General features: G+C 43.5%; 1 long non-coding RNA gene across 1 annotated transcript in view; it reads left to right on the top strand.

Annotated features, from left to right (window-relative positions):
• The window catches only part of LOC130181578 (uncharacterized), a 56,930-nt gene that overhangs the window by 30,259 nt on the left and 14,394 nt on the right, over positions 1-12,277 (top strand). Inside the window, exon 2 of the long non-coding RNA XR_008829602.1 lies at positions 10,919-11,637. This is a non-coding gene — a long non-coding RNA (uncharacterized LOC130181578). The remainder of the gene's footprint in view (positions 1-10,918; positions 11,638-12,277) is intronic.

Genomic DNA, 12,277 nt, shown 5'->3' with positions numbered 1-12,277 from the left:
TCTTTTTCCCACGAGTTTCTACTGAAGAAATATCAAAATGCCTTCAATTTGGGCATGGAGATGTACAGGCTAGACCCACAGAGGACGTGACATAAGTAATTCCAAAAAGCTACTTTAGCCCTAAAAAATTTATGACTCCATATTTCAAAAATGCAGGTAGTTTGATCTTCAAAAATGTGTTCTTTAGATAAAGGTTGCGAATGTTGACTCATACTCCTTAGAGTTACACTTTCATGTTGGCAGTTACAGTATTTTGTAAAGCTATTTTTACCTCTCTCAGATGGAGAATGAGTCATCCCGGAGTGAAACTCTTTATAGGGGAGAAAACAGAGAAAACGAGGAGGAGGCAAAATACAAATGGGGAAAACTGAGAAGACTCCTCGAGCCTTTATGGCGTCCTGTTGGCTCCGGTAGCGGTTCAGGAAGATTTCTCTTTTTCATTTGACGCTAACATATCCCTCCTCTTTCTTCTCTGGTTTAAAGTGAGCAGTGAAACAAGTCAAACAGTGTAGTTTGAGGCAAGGCTCAGTGAGCTCTGGGGACACCTGCCGAGAAACAGCGAGAAACACCTCGTTTTGATTCTTGTTTCTTTGTAGTTACAGTCTACCCTGTGAGTATCTTCATCACAGACTGACTGCATCCTACTGTTCTCTCCTTTTTCTCTACTTTCCCTGTGAACCTGAGTGGTAACAGTTTGCAAACCCTATTATTGCCCAGCATTCAGCTCTGTTGTTGTTCTGTGGGAAAGGATTGTGATTGCATAATCTTTTTCCATTGTGATCCTACGGTCATTATGTACTTCCATGTCTGTACGATGTAAAGGCTCTATAGCAGGCATCTCTGAAACCCATTGAATTCATAAGCTACCTTTTTGTAAAATCAAACTTGAGTTCAAATCTTAAATGTCTGGGTTTCACACATTTACTTAAATTAAGCAAGTCTTCAAAGTTGTGCCTACAGTCAAGTACTGTACCATGTGCTTATAACATACTATACAGCTATGTTTATACTTGATGCAGGGAGGAAACGGGACTGATTTACAGTTAGCGTACACAGATTTCCTCGTTGACCTGGAGTCACATCCAGGTAACTTCACCTGGTCTTATTTGAGTGAAGAGGAGACTGCTGCCATACAAACAGCCGTGTTTATCTTCTTTCATTCGTCGTGATAGAGAGCGGTGATCAGACAGCAGAGGGTTTACAGAGGAGATGGATCTGTTAGATGTGCGTCACTGAGAAGGAGCAGATAACTGAGCCTTTCTTCAACTCGCTTGATTTTGTCTTCACTCTCCACAACATACACCAGCATCGGAAAACACTGGCAGCCCGAGCTGACCAATCACAGTTCTTTGCTTCTTAACTCCCAACTTCTGAAAAGTGAGGTTATAATTTTCAGTTCTTTGCTTTAGCTACTTTAGCTTCTATTAGCTAAATCACTGGAGTTGTCCGTTGTCTGTTTGTCACATTAGTGAATTTACGGTCTTCACATTTCTCGTGTCCACATTTAATACGTGTTCCAGTAACTGCTCAGTTCACGACATGTTGTGAAAGTTTTGTGTGCTTCATGCAACCTTGGGTTCCTCTTTGCTGGCACCTACAACACCCTTCTCGCTTCCTCGTACCCTCGTTTTTCTTCTTCCAGTGGGGAGACTGGTTTTCTTGGAGTAGGGGAATCAACCAAGGTACATTAGCTTTTGAGCGATGGCCAGAGCAGCAGCTGTGTGAGACTTGTCTGGCTGCCTCTCCCTGCCACTGACACGCCAGGTCACATGTTCAAACAAGATGGATGCCCGAGATCAAGTGAATGAGCGTGAATACGAAACGCGGGGGTTAAGTGCACATGTGCTGTATTATATTTGATTTACTGTTAAACTCTAAACTGTACGTAATTACTATAACTGCTTTTAATCCGGTGTGTTCGGGTACATGAATGAAAATATCAAGGTATGTTAGTTTTTGTGCTCGTTGCTTGGGTGTTTTGTTTCGTATGGGTAGCACTGTGGTTTAGCATATTTTCCTTAGATTTTCTGTTAAAGATAGATTCTGCAGGTTTCTCTTCACTAAATATAGATGTCACTGCTTGTGCTAAGTACATTTCTTACCTTCATTCCAAAACAAGCTGCTTTGTAAATACCATGAAATGTTAAATGCACCCAATCTTGTGCACCACAGGATTTTTCTCTGGAAAAGTATTTAGAAAGACTTTAATGAACTGAGTGTAGGCTGAATCACTCAATTAGATATTCAAAGCAGCCAAATTGATACTGTTTTGCAAAGTTATTGTTGGTTGCTACTTTAATACCTGATATTTTGGCACAGAAACACAAAAGCTTAACCTGCACATCACTCAGTTTGCCCCACCTCCTCCCTCAGCTTCCCTGCCTCCATCTTCCCCTCCATCCCTCCACCCCCTCATCCTTGAACCTCTAAAGCATCTCTGTACCTCTCACCCTGACAATGTCAAGCCTCATTGCCCTCTGTGGGTGTGACTTGGTGTGATGACTCTGGCGCTAGATTGCTAGGCTTTAGAGTTGTGGTTATACAGTATGTTTAATACCCCATAACACACACACACACACACACACACACACACACTTTCACACACTGTCATCCTGGCCACATCCACCACCTGCCCTGGCCTGCGCTGCCTTTCCCCCAGCCAAGGCTGCTCATGCCTGGGCACTCTGGGCAGCCGCCCAGCCTTTCACATCCAGGTCCAGGGCCAAGAGACAGGGGCCAACAGCTGGCAGTGTGCAGAAGGAGCCTGGAGGCTTCCACGGCAGATGAATCACCACGGATTAATATTTAACTCCAGACTCCTGCCTCCCTCTAGCATCTCTCCTTCCTCCCCCTCGCTTCATACCTCCTTCCTTTTCCCTCTATCCATCACTCCCTCCCCCCAATCCTGCAGGTGAGTTGGCGTATGTTCGACAAACCTAAACTGTAAATATGTGATTGGGATGCTCTATTCGAATATAAAAGCATTTCTATTGCACAATGTTCCCAACTTGAGCATGATACCCTGGTTTTTGGATATCGTTGTATAAACTAGTTGCAAGCCAGGTTTTATAGCACAATCAAAACATCTGACCTTTGTACTTATATCAGATCCTGACTGTTTTCATACTTTTGTCACATTCAGAGCATGTAGTTATAGAATACACAAGCAGTTTCATTTGCAATGCAACACCATCGCAGCCCGGGGATCGATGAATGCTCTGATATTAAGCAGGCACAGTTTTTCAGCAGGTACTAAATGCAGGTCATGGCTGAGATAGAAAGCTTCAGTGCTTGTGCTGTAAGCCCAGTAGCATTAGCCACAACCAGAGCCAGGCCTGTAATAGCATTCTCAGATGGGATCCGTTATGATGACTGCATGCCTGCCTCGCTCCTTCAGCTCTGATTTTGCGATTAAGGCACCAGACTGCTTTTCTTCCAGTTTTTTTTTTTTTCCTCCAGACCGTCTCTCTTCCTCTGTCTCTTCCTCTCTCCATCATAACCTTCTTTCAACCCTCCCTTTTCATTCTCTGCATCTTTCTCTTCACCATCTTGCTTACTTTCTCATCTCTCTTTATCTCTGTCTTTATATCTTTCCCTTTTCTGTCTTTCTCCCTTCCTCACTGTCTCTCCATGTGCATATATTTTGGAAAGATATATCGGTCCCCTGTGGTTCCCTCTCATTCGCATGCATGTTCTGTGAGCCTCAGCCATTCGAGTGTACATAAAACCCGCTCTTTATGGCCAGACATAAAAGAGAAAGGAGGGAAAGAGAAAAGACATAGATTTTCTTCTGTTCCTTAAAGAAGGGACGCTCTGATCTCGCTTGTAACGGATTAACCTTTGAAGCACCCTCTTTTCGTTTGGCTTTTTGTTTCTCTTTAGCTCATGTAACTTTGGACACAAAGGCAATTTTGTCCTGACTAAAAAGGGCAATCTACTGTTATCTGGGTCATGTTGTGACGGTGAATGAAATATGATTTTTTTTTTTTTTTTTCCCGTCTCTCTCCGTCTCGCTCTTCACCCCCCTCTTGTCCCTTTATGACTGCGTTCAAGGGGAGCACGGTGGCGCATCGTTGAATAAGTAACCAACCAACGGGCCAGTGGAATTGTGGGAATTCATGGGAATCGCTGTGGGGACTGGGGGTTCTCGCAGGACCACTTCCTGTCTGCCTGATTCAGGGACACTCAGGGGTGCTTGAGCTTCCCTCCACGCCATCCCTGACAAGGCCTCAGCGGAAAATTTGTGTCTTTGTATGGGACGGAGCTGAATACACTCAGAGGGGCCAGCAAACTTCGGAGTCCCCATTGTTTTTCACACCGACCAGGGTCCAAATATGAATATGCATATTCATAAGCAAGAGTTCAGTTTTCATGGCCCCCGCAACTCCTCCCCACCCTTCTTTATTCATCTTTTTATAATGTCCTTCCATCTCATTTTCAATTCCAAATGAGGCGTTCGGCATATGAAAGGTTATTGTGTCACACCCCTAAAGGTTTTACAGTGGTAGAAAAAGAAAAAAAATTATAATTACATCCTTTGCCTATGTGATTCTGTGATTAGTATTGGATGATTATTTCTGGAGATTGTGTGGGTTGATACCACGAGGTGAGTCTCAGTGGGCTTTGAAGAGACAAAAGTACTTAACTGCTCAGTTTTTCATGAGGTCAATATGATATTATTTCCTCTGAACTCGTCTCTGTAGTTAAATTGTGAGAGACCAAATCCCACGCTGTCTGGCACAGGGAGCCCTCACTTTCTTGTCAGCACTCATACTCAGCGCAATCACAAACGTCCTAATAGACCCTGATCTCTCGCTGAATGTGAAATGTGCCCTTTAAAAAAAAAAAAAAAAAAAAAAAAAAATCTCTGACATGTTTTAGTTGAGCGTGGAGGATTGGAGCAAGTGTTTGCTACTCAGTGCAAATCAGTGGCGCTATTACTAATCATAGTTAGCGTGTTCTCCACCGAGTGATGAGAAGCTGCTGGGTAGGCCCTCGTCGCCCGAAGGGATACAGTTACATGTGAAGACAAGGCACGTCAAACTTACACAGCGCAGACAACCGCGGGGAGTCATTAGATCTTTGCATGTAGGTGGATACGAAAGGACGGGGGAACATCTTGTTGAATTTCATTTTAACACTCAAAGTCGCTTCAAAACCCTTCGTTAAAGATGATTTTTAAGGGGTTTCTGCTTCATTACACAGTGCAGGATGACAGGAAAATTGGTAGAGAGAGAGTTTATAGTCTGAATTTGAAACGACTACATGTGCAGGAACATGGTGCTGTATGTAGCTTTGACTGTTGGTCCCCATGAACTCAGCGCTGCTCTATACTCTGAAGTAGGTACATGCTGTAGTTGTGTCCTGTGCTTATAGGAAGTGAGCTGAATGCATTTCAGGGATGACTGTATAGGGAGCAATTGCATGCGAGTGCTTGTGGAGATCAGATTACTGTATTATTGTGATATCTTTATTTCTTAGTTAATTGCAATTTCCCAGAAGGGATAACTATAGTTACTTTGTACCTTGAATCAAACTCTCCTTGAATCCTACACAAATATGTGGGATTCATATTAAAATGGCTGCTTGTCTTTGGTTGTTTCTTGATTAAACTAATCCATACCATGTACAATATGGCGATATCAAGGACATTTGAGTATTTATGAGATGTAGCAAAGTAGCCATCAGTCTCTCCCCACCTGTAGCCTTTTGATATGACCAACTCCTGCCACTTTATACTGAGTTCACAGCAGAGAAAAGAATCAGAGAATCCTCAGTGAAGACATCATGACAAAGAAGCACAAAAACAAAGATGTATACAAATATACAGATAATTTCTGGCACTTTTAAACACTTCGGGTTGTTGATCTGACACAGTAGTTGCTCTGGCAATATATATAATTCACAGTAGCCTTTATATTTTCTATTCCCATAAGTTTTTGTCTTTCCCTGGTAAAATACTGTGACATCAGCAAGATTTTTGTTGAGAAATAAATAATAGATCTGACATGAACAACAGGTGCCTTGGCTGAAGAGATTAGGCCTGCCTTACCATATGTCAATCTCAGAAAACTGAAAAGACATCCTTACAGTGGAAACTGATTGGCAAGTTTTCTGTGGGAATTGAAGTTCAGAAACACCACAGCATTGAGAAGAAAGGTCTGGTTCCTCTGCAGTGGCTTTGCAGCACATACAGCCATCTTTTTCCCTCTTATGAAACAGGCGTTGCTTATACCAAGTATTTGTCTGTGATAATCAGCATTTTACATTTTCATGCCAAACATGGTGATGTTTCAGTGACAGAGTGGGAGACACAGAAACAGCATTTTGACTGTCACGTGATACTAAAAATCTCCAGTGAAAAACAGACCACTGAGATTCTTTCAGGTTGGTTTACAGCTCTTTAACCCTCAGTGTCCACCGGACCGTCTCATGTACAGCTCGCATGTCAGAAGTGATGCTTGTAGGACACAAAAACAAAGGCCCTTTGAACACTGGAGGCTTGTAGTGAGATGAACTGTGACAGAGCTGTGGTGCATCCAGTGTAGCACGCCCGGACCTTCAGTGTAGCTCTGAGTGAAGACCCTTTAAAATGTAACTGACCAAATCAAGAAGTGTTAGCTGTTTTTTAATGTACAGTAGCTGTGGTTAGGGAGGGATCTCCCTGTGTCTCATCCACACACACTGACAACAACCTGCTTTTGTGGGTGGAGTCTGACATCAGTGTGTGACACTGGAAATCTGGACGTGATCATTACCAAGGCCCGGAGTCAAGGCCATTAGCTCCACTCCCCCTCCAGTGAATTATGGGTCGTCTGTCACGGGGGCCCAGTGTCCGAGACCTGTCATGGTGAAAGATGAAGGGGTCCTTGCACTCTCCAATGAGCCGTCCATGGAGATGCCCGCAACAAACGACCCATGAGCAGAGACACACCTTTCATCAGTGAGAGCGATGGGAGCAATGGGACGACCTTGTGTGTGTGTGTGTTTGTGTGTGTGTGTGTGTGTGTGTGTGTGTGTGTGTGTGTGTGTGTGTATGTCTGTGTGTTCAGAGGCAGTGTGTGTATTTGACCTGACCCTTTAAATACCCTTCCCCCTTCTCCTGCAATCCATATTTTTCCCTCTTCTGCACGGTAGAAAGGCCTTGGGGTTGCTCAGGACATTTTCGTGCTCCCCGCTGACAGAAATGTAATCAGACACCTCTGTCTGGTTTAAGAGCGCAGTATCAGTGATTCATACAGCAGGAGTCCTCATTATATCACTTGTGTACTGTAGGAACAGAGGAATAAGCAGGATGCAGATAATTAACCGCTCTTTTGTCAGACTGGCCTGATTGTATTCTGCACCAGAGGCTGGAGTTTGCATTGAATCACAGACCTTCAGTCATTGTTTGTCTAATATTAACCGCAGTCACAGTCTCTCCTTGACACTGGCCAGGTGTTTTTACCCCAATCAGACCTTAACCGTAGTTTATTTGCCATAACCAGGGTTTCCCTAACGCCGACCACATCATTTATAATGTGTTGGCATCAGATTAAAAGAAAAGTTGGCACAGAACAATGTGGAGTTGAGCCGAATTTTCATTAACATTCTTGCATGGTGACAAGTTGTAGAGTCATATATCTGAGCCTCGCTCATGATGTTAAGAGTTTTTGTGTCAGAGAGGTGAGCCTTTTAGAGACCATAGTGTGTGGTGGAGTTGTGCCCTCTGTATACAGCATGCATTGTATGTAGAAACATACAAAAACAAAAACAACACAAGGTACATTATTTTTTACTCCAGAATAGATGTGTGACATTTCAGATTGATACTGCATGTAATTCACTGTATGTTGTCCCCGCCCTTTTGTCCTTGATCTTAGGTACAAGCTTAATAATGATTATATATTTCACGACAAATCCCAGTTCATTTGATATATAAAACATCTTTTTTCATTCCGTGTAATAACATGCGACTTGCCATGGCAGCTAATTTGGATTCAGGAAACAGAAGACCACAGATGTATAGGAACATGATTCATTAAATTATTTCGTACAGTCTCTGGATACACACAGTAATTACACCCTGAGTCAAAGCAAACAACAACTAAGGCACCCGTACTTCCTGGAGGGCTGCGCCATACATGAATCACCTCTGCCTGAATATATGAATTATCAGTTTATTTACAAACATACAGTATACCCTGCATGCAAATAAATAAATATGACTGCTTTATTATTTTCTGTCCTGATTCATGTTCTGAGGTAATAAGAAATAGGCATGTATGCGTTCACGGTGGTCGTGTGTGATGTAATCATTTGTTTACATATTCCAGGTATCATTTTTCATCCTGTCAATGGGAGCCGAGTGAAAATATTCCCTGGTGCGGTTTTGGGCTTTTCAGAACATGCAGCAGGAACTCCCTGCAAGAGGAAGTGGCACTAACTAATGCGCTTATTTGGAAAAGAGCAGCCAGCGTCCCCCCCCCCCCCCCCCCCCCCCCTTTGTCTGGCAGGAGACTCCGCTGTTGCACTGGTTTCTATTAGGATCCACTGACTCTCTCCAACCCTGTTTCTGTCGGTCCCTCTCATTCTTCCAATGTCCTCCTGTCATTTTTCCTTCTTTCTGTCATACAGCTTAATTCCCCACCTTCTCACATCCCTCCCTTTCTGGTACATTCTGTCATTATCTCATCCTCTTTAATTGCCCCTCACCACTGCCACCCCCTCTAGAAACTAGAGACCGATACTACAAATCCCCCCTCTCTCTCTGGTCATTCCTTTCCTTTCCATCACTCCTTCCAATTTCCAACCACTCTCTCCATCTTCCTTCACCCTTCCAACCTCTTTCTAACTTCCCCTCCATCTCCTCTCATTCTTCATTCACCCCTCCTGCACCTCCTCTCCCTCCTCTGTAGCACTAGTGTGTGTAGACGGTGCTGCAGTACGCTCCGGGCAGAAAAGTAGGCCAGGATTACTCTTGCTGGCTTGTCCCCAGTGAAGCGTGTGTTGCATGTGTGTATGTGTGTGTGTGTATGTCTCTGTCTGGCTGTGTATTTGTGTGTGTAGGTGTGTGTTCAGGCCTGAGAGAGTGGGCATACGGGCTGGCCAGCCAGCAGTCAGCCAGCAGTCAGGGTAGAGCTGGGCATATGGAGCCTCAGTATTGGGCCAGCAGGTATTTTTCAGCGTCTGCTCTCTCCTCCTTTGTTTAATATTTCCCCGCTTCTTGGCGTCCTGGCCGCAGAATCCTGTTTGTGCTGCCAGCGCAGACCCACAGTATAGTATAATCTCAGATGGAATATCACTTTTGTCAGATGTATGCTCAGAACGTAAATGTTTAAAGAGTAGAAAACAACCCCCTCCAAAAGAAACCAAAAAACCCCCCCCAAAAAAACAAAACTGCCACCTTTTCAACATGGGTTTACAATAGATTTGAATTGTTTTGACGGGACCGTACAGTGGGTTCAGGAAAGTTTCATAAACTAGAAATGATCACGCAAACTTTGAATAAGACAAAGTTTTAAAACCAACAGAACTTGCTGGTGTCAGAAGCAAGACGATGAGAGAAAAATTAGGAAAGTATTAGAAAGCTGTTTTAGATGTGTCAGGATGTGTGAGGCATTATTTTGCTTTTTAATATTTGCTAATTTATTTATGCAAATTATGACTCTTTACAAATCTATTGACCCTGCGGAGCTTTACCTACCTTTTTTACTTCTGCATATTTGTGAGATTTGTGAGCTCAAAATTGTGACGGGGGCGAAGCAATTAAGACAAAACATAATAAAAACATGAGGCGATATAAAACATAAATACATAAAAAAGAGTGAAACGAAAATAAGAATAAGCTAAACATGAATAAAATATCTCAAAGAGGACAATAAAAATTACAGTGTGGTTACAGTGCAGAGTAAGATATGTGTGAATAGTCCCAAATTTAATTTGCTAATTGCAGCAGCAGACAGAAAAGTTTTAAGCCTCGATTTAAAAGAACAGAGAGTTGAGACAGACCTCCGCTCAAGGGTAAGGGGGCAACTGTCTGACGTCCTGGCAACAAGCTTAATTCCCTTTTCAGATGCTATATGGTCTTGATGATTACACACACACACACACACACACACACACACACACACACACACACACACACACACACACACACACACACACACACACACACACACACGGAGCAGCCCTCATTTCCAATCTTCGTCGCCTCAAACTTAATTGTTCTCTTAATTAGGTTGCAGAGCAGTGCTTATGGCTGCAGGGAACATGTGTATGTACAGCAAGTGTGTGAGTATGTGTACGTATGTATCTGTGTGTGTGATAGTGTATCCGTATCTGCACGCAAGAGTGTGAATGTGTGTGTGTATAGGTCCGTATACATGTATTTCTATCACCTCAGTGTATTGCATGGTGTGCCTGGAGGAAGTGGAGCTCTGATCTGTGAGCACCAGAAGCTCCATAGAGAGAGATGCTTGCCAAAACCCAAATTCCCCTGTACAGTCTCCTGTTCATCACCTTCCCCCCTCCTGAACATCATCTTCTTTGCTGTAGATAGCATCGTTCTCTACCTCCTTTCTCTCAAACTGCGCCTCTTAAATTGTTTTTTGTCCATTATCCATCCACCTATAATCCACTGCTTTTCGTTTTAGCATTATAGTGTTGCATATCATTTTTGCCTCTACATTTAACTTGCTGTTTGTCTCATTTTGAGAGTAAACATGTCACTTTTTGCACCATAAGCAATGCTGGATGTTTCAGTCAGTTTCTGTCTTTGCCCCATTTTTTTAGGTTTACCTTTTGCTTTGGTCTTGAATGTATAAGTAGCAGCCACAGTAAAGATAACTCATGACCAGCAATCGAGGAAAAGAGTAAGGCAGCATCAAAACAAAATCTGGCAGAAAAACTCTGAAAATCTTTTTCTTTTGTATTTCAGAGCAAATGAAAAGGGATTTCCCGCTTTGCCAGCCACCACCTGTCTCTGAGAGTCATCACCAGAGCTATCTGAGAACTGCCACCTTACCTCTCCAAGAATCCCTACCTTACTCTGGTTGAGTGGTTTGTGATGCTTGGGGCTGTGCTGCTGGAGGCATCAGCTTCTGTTAGTGTCTCCCAGGGCAAATTTGTTCCCAGGTGTGGAGGCCGGACTCCGAGCTGTTCAGAGACCTCTGTGGGATGATGCATGTTGGAAAGAGGAACTTCACCCCGATACTGAGGGATGAGTCAGGCCATGGAAAGAAGATCTCAGGACAGCATCAGGGCCTTTTAAGAAATGGCATTGGATCAGGCAGTTGCCATAAAGGCTCACCACCACACAGTTACACGTAAGGGTCTGGTGCATTGCAAGATGGGCGGCGGCCTTGGGATCCTGTCTCTTGGTTACGAAAACTTGTGGATGTCGATTGACACCTCTGTTCCGGGACGATCCAGATCTTGTGTGGTGGGTGAAAGGACACCGAACTCGATATTGTTGGGCCCACCTCTACACACAGCAGTGAAAAACCTCGGGAGGGGGTACGGAGGCAGGAGAGATGGACGCCAATGTTGCCACCACTACCCTGACTGGAATAAGAAGCAGAAAATGGATTGATTGATCGATGGATTGACAGACGTCTGTGCAGGAACATGACCAGGCCACACACCTGATACCTTAAGGTGAGAAGATTGTGACCTCATATTGCATTCAATCTTATACTGTTGATACCACATAAAAATAGCTATGAGAGTTAAATGAAGCATACGAAGCATTCCTCTGCCGCTGCCATTATTAAGCCTCATTTTCCTCTTCCACTTTCTAAAATCTGATGTGAAAATTGCAGTTAAATATACCGAGTACATTCATGCTCCCCAGGGAAGAAACCTGCTTCATTTTAGGGAACCCTTTTGCCATGTAAGACGAAATTGTTGCCACAGATCGGTTAAAACAGATTATTGAACCAATAGCAATGTCTTTTGCTCTTAAAGAATTGCCCCTCAACGCCTCCCTCAAATTGTCTCATATCACCATTGTAAGTCTAGTACAAAGTCATTCCTACACAGTAATTCAGCTCCTTGGTGGAAATATGATTAAAACTTGAAAATGTGGCTCCCTCCAGGTGAAAGTGTTTAACGCGGGGTAGCATAGCCGCGCAGGTGAAAGTGTTTAGTGCTGGGTAATGCAACCTCTCTTGGCCCCCCGCTTCTGCAGCTGCGCATAATTATAGTTTTTCTCTTTCTCTCCTTCTCTCTTTTGATTGCTTCCCCATGTATGTGCAGATTAGCCAGGAAAAGGACATGTTATACAGTATAAAGTACA

Source organism: Seriola aureovittata, chromosome 14, assembly GCF_021018895.1.
Source record: "Seriola aureovittata isolate HTS-2021-v1 ecotype China chromosome 14, ASM2101889v1, whole genome shotgun sequence".
In the NCBI taxonomy this organism is placed as follows: Eukaryota; Metazoa; Chordata; class Actinopteri; order Carangiformes; family Carangidae; genus Seriola; species Seriola aureovittata.
Note: the sequence above shows the minus strand (reverse complement) of the source record. Positions and strands in the feature narration are given on the sequence as shown.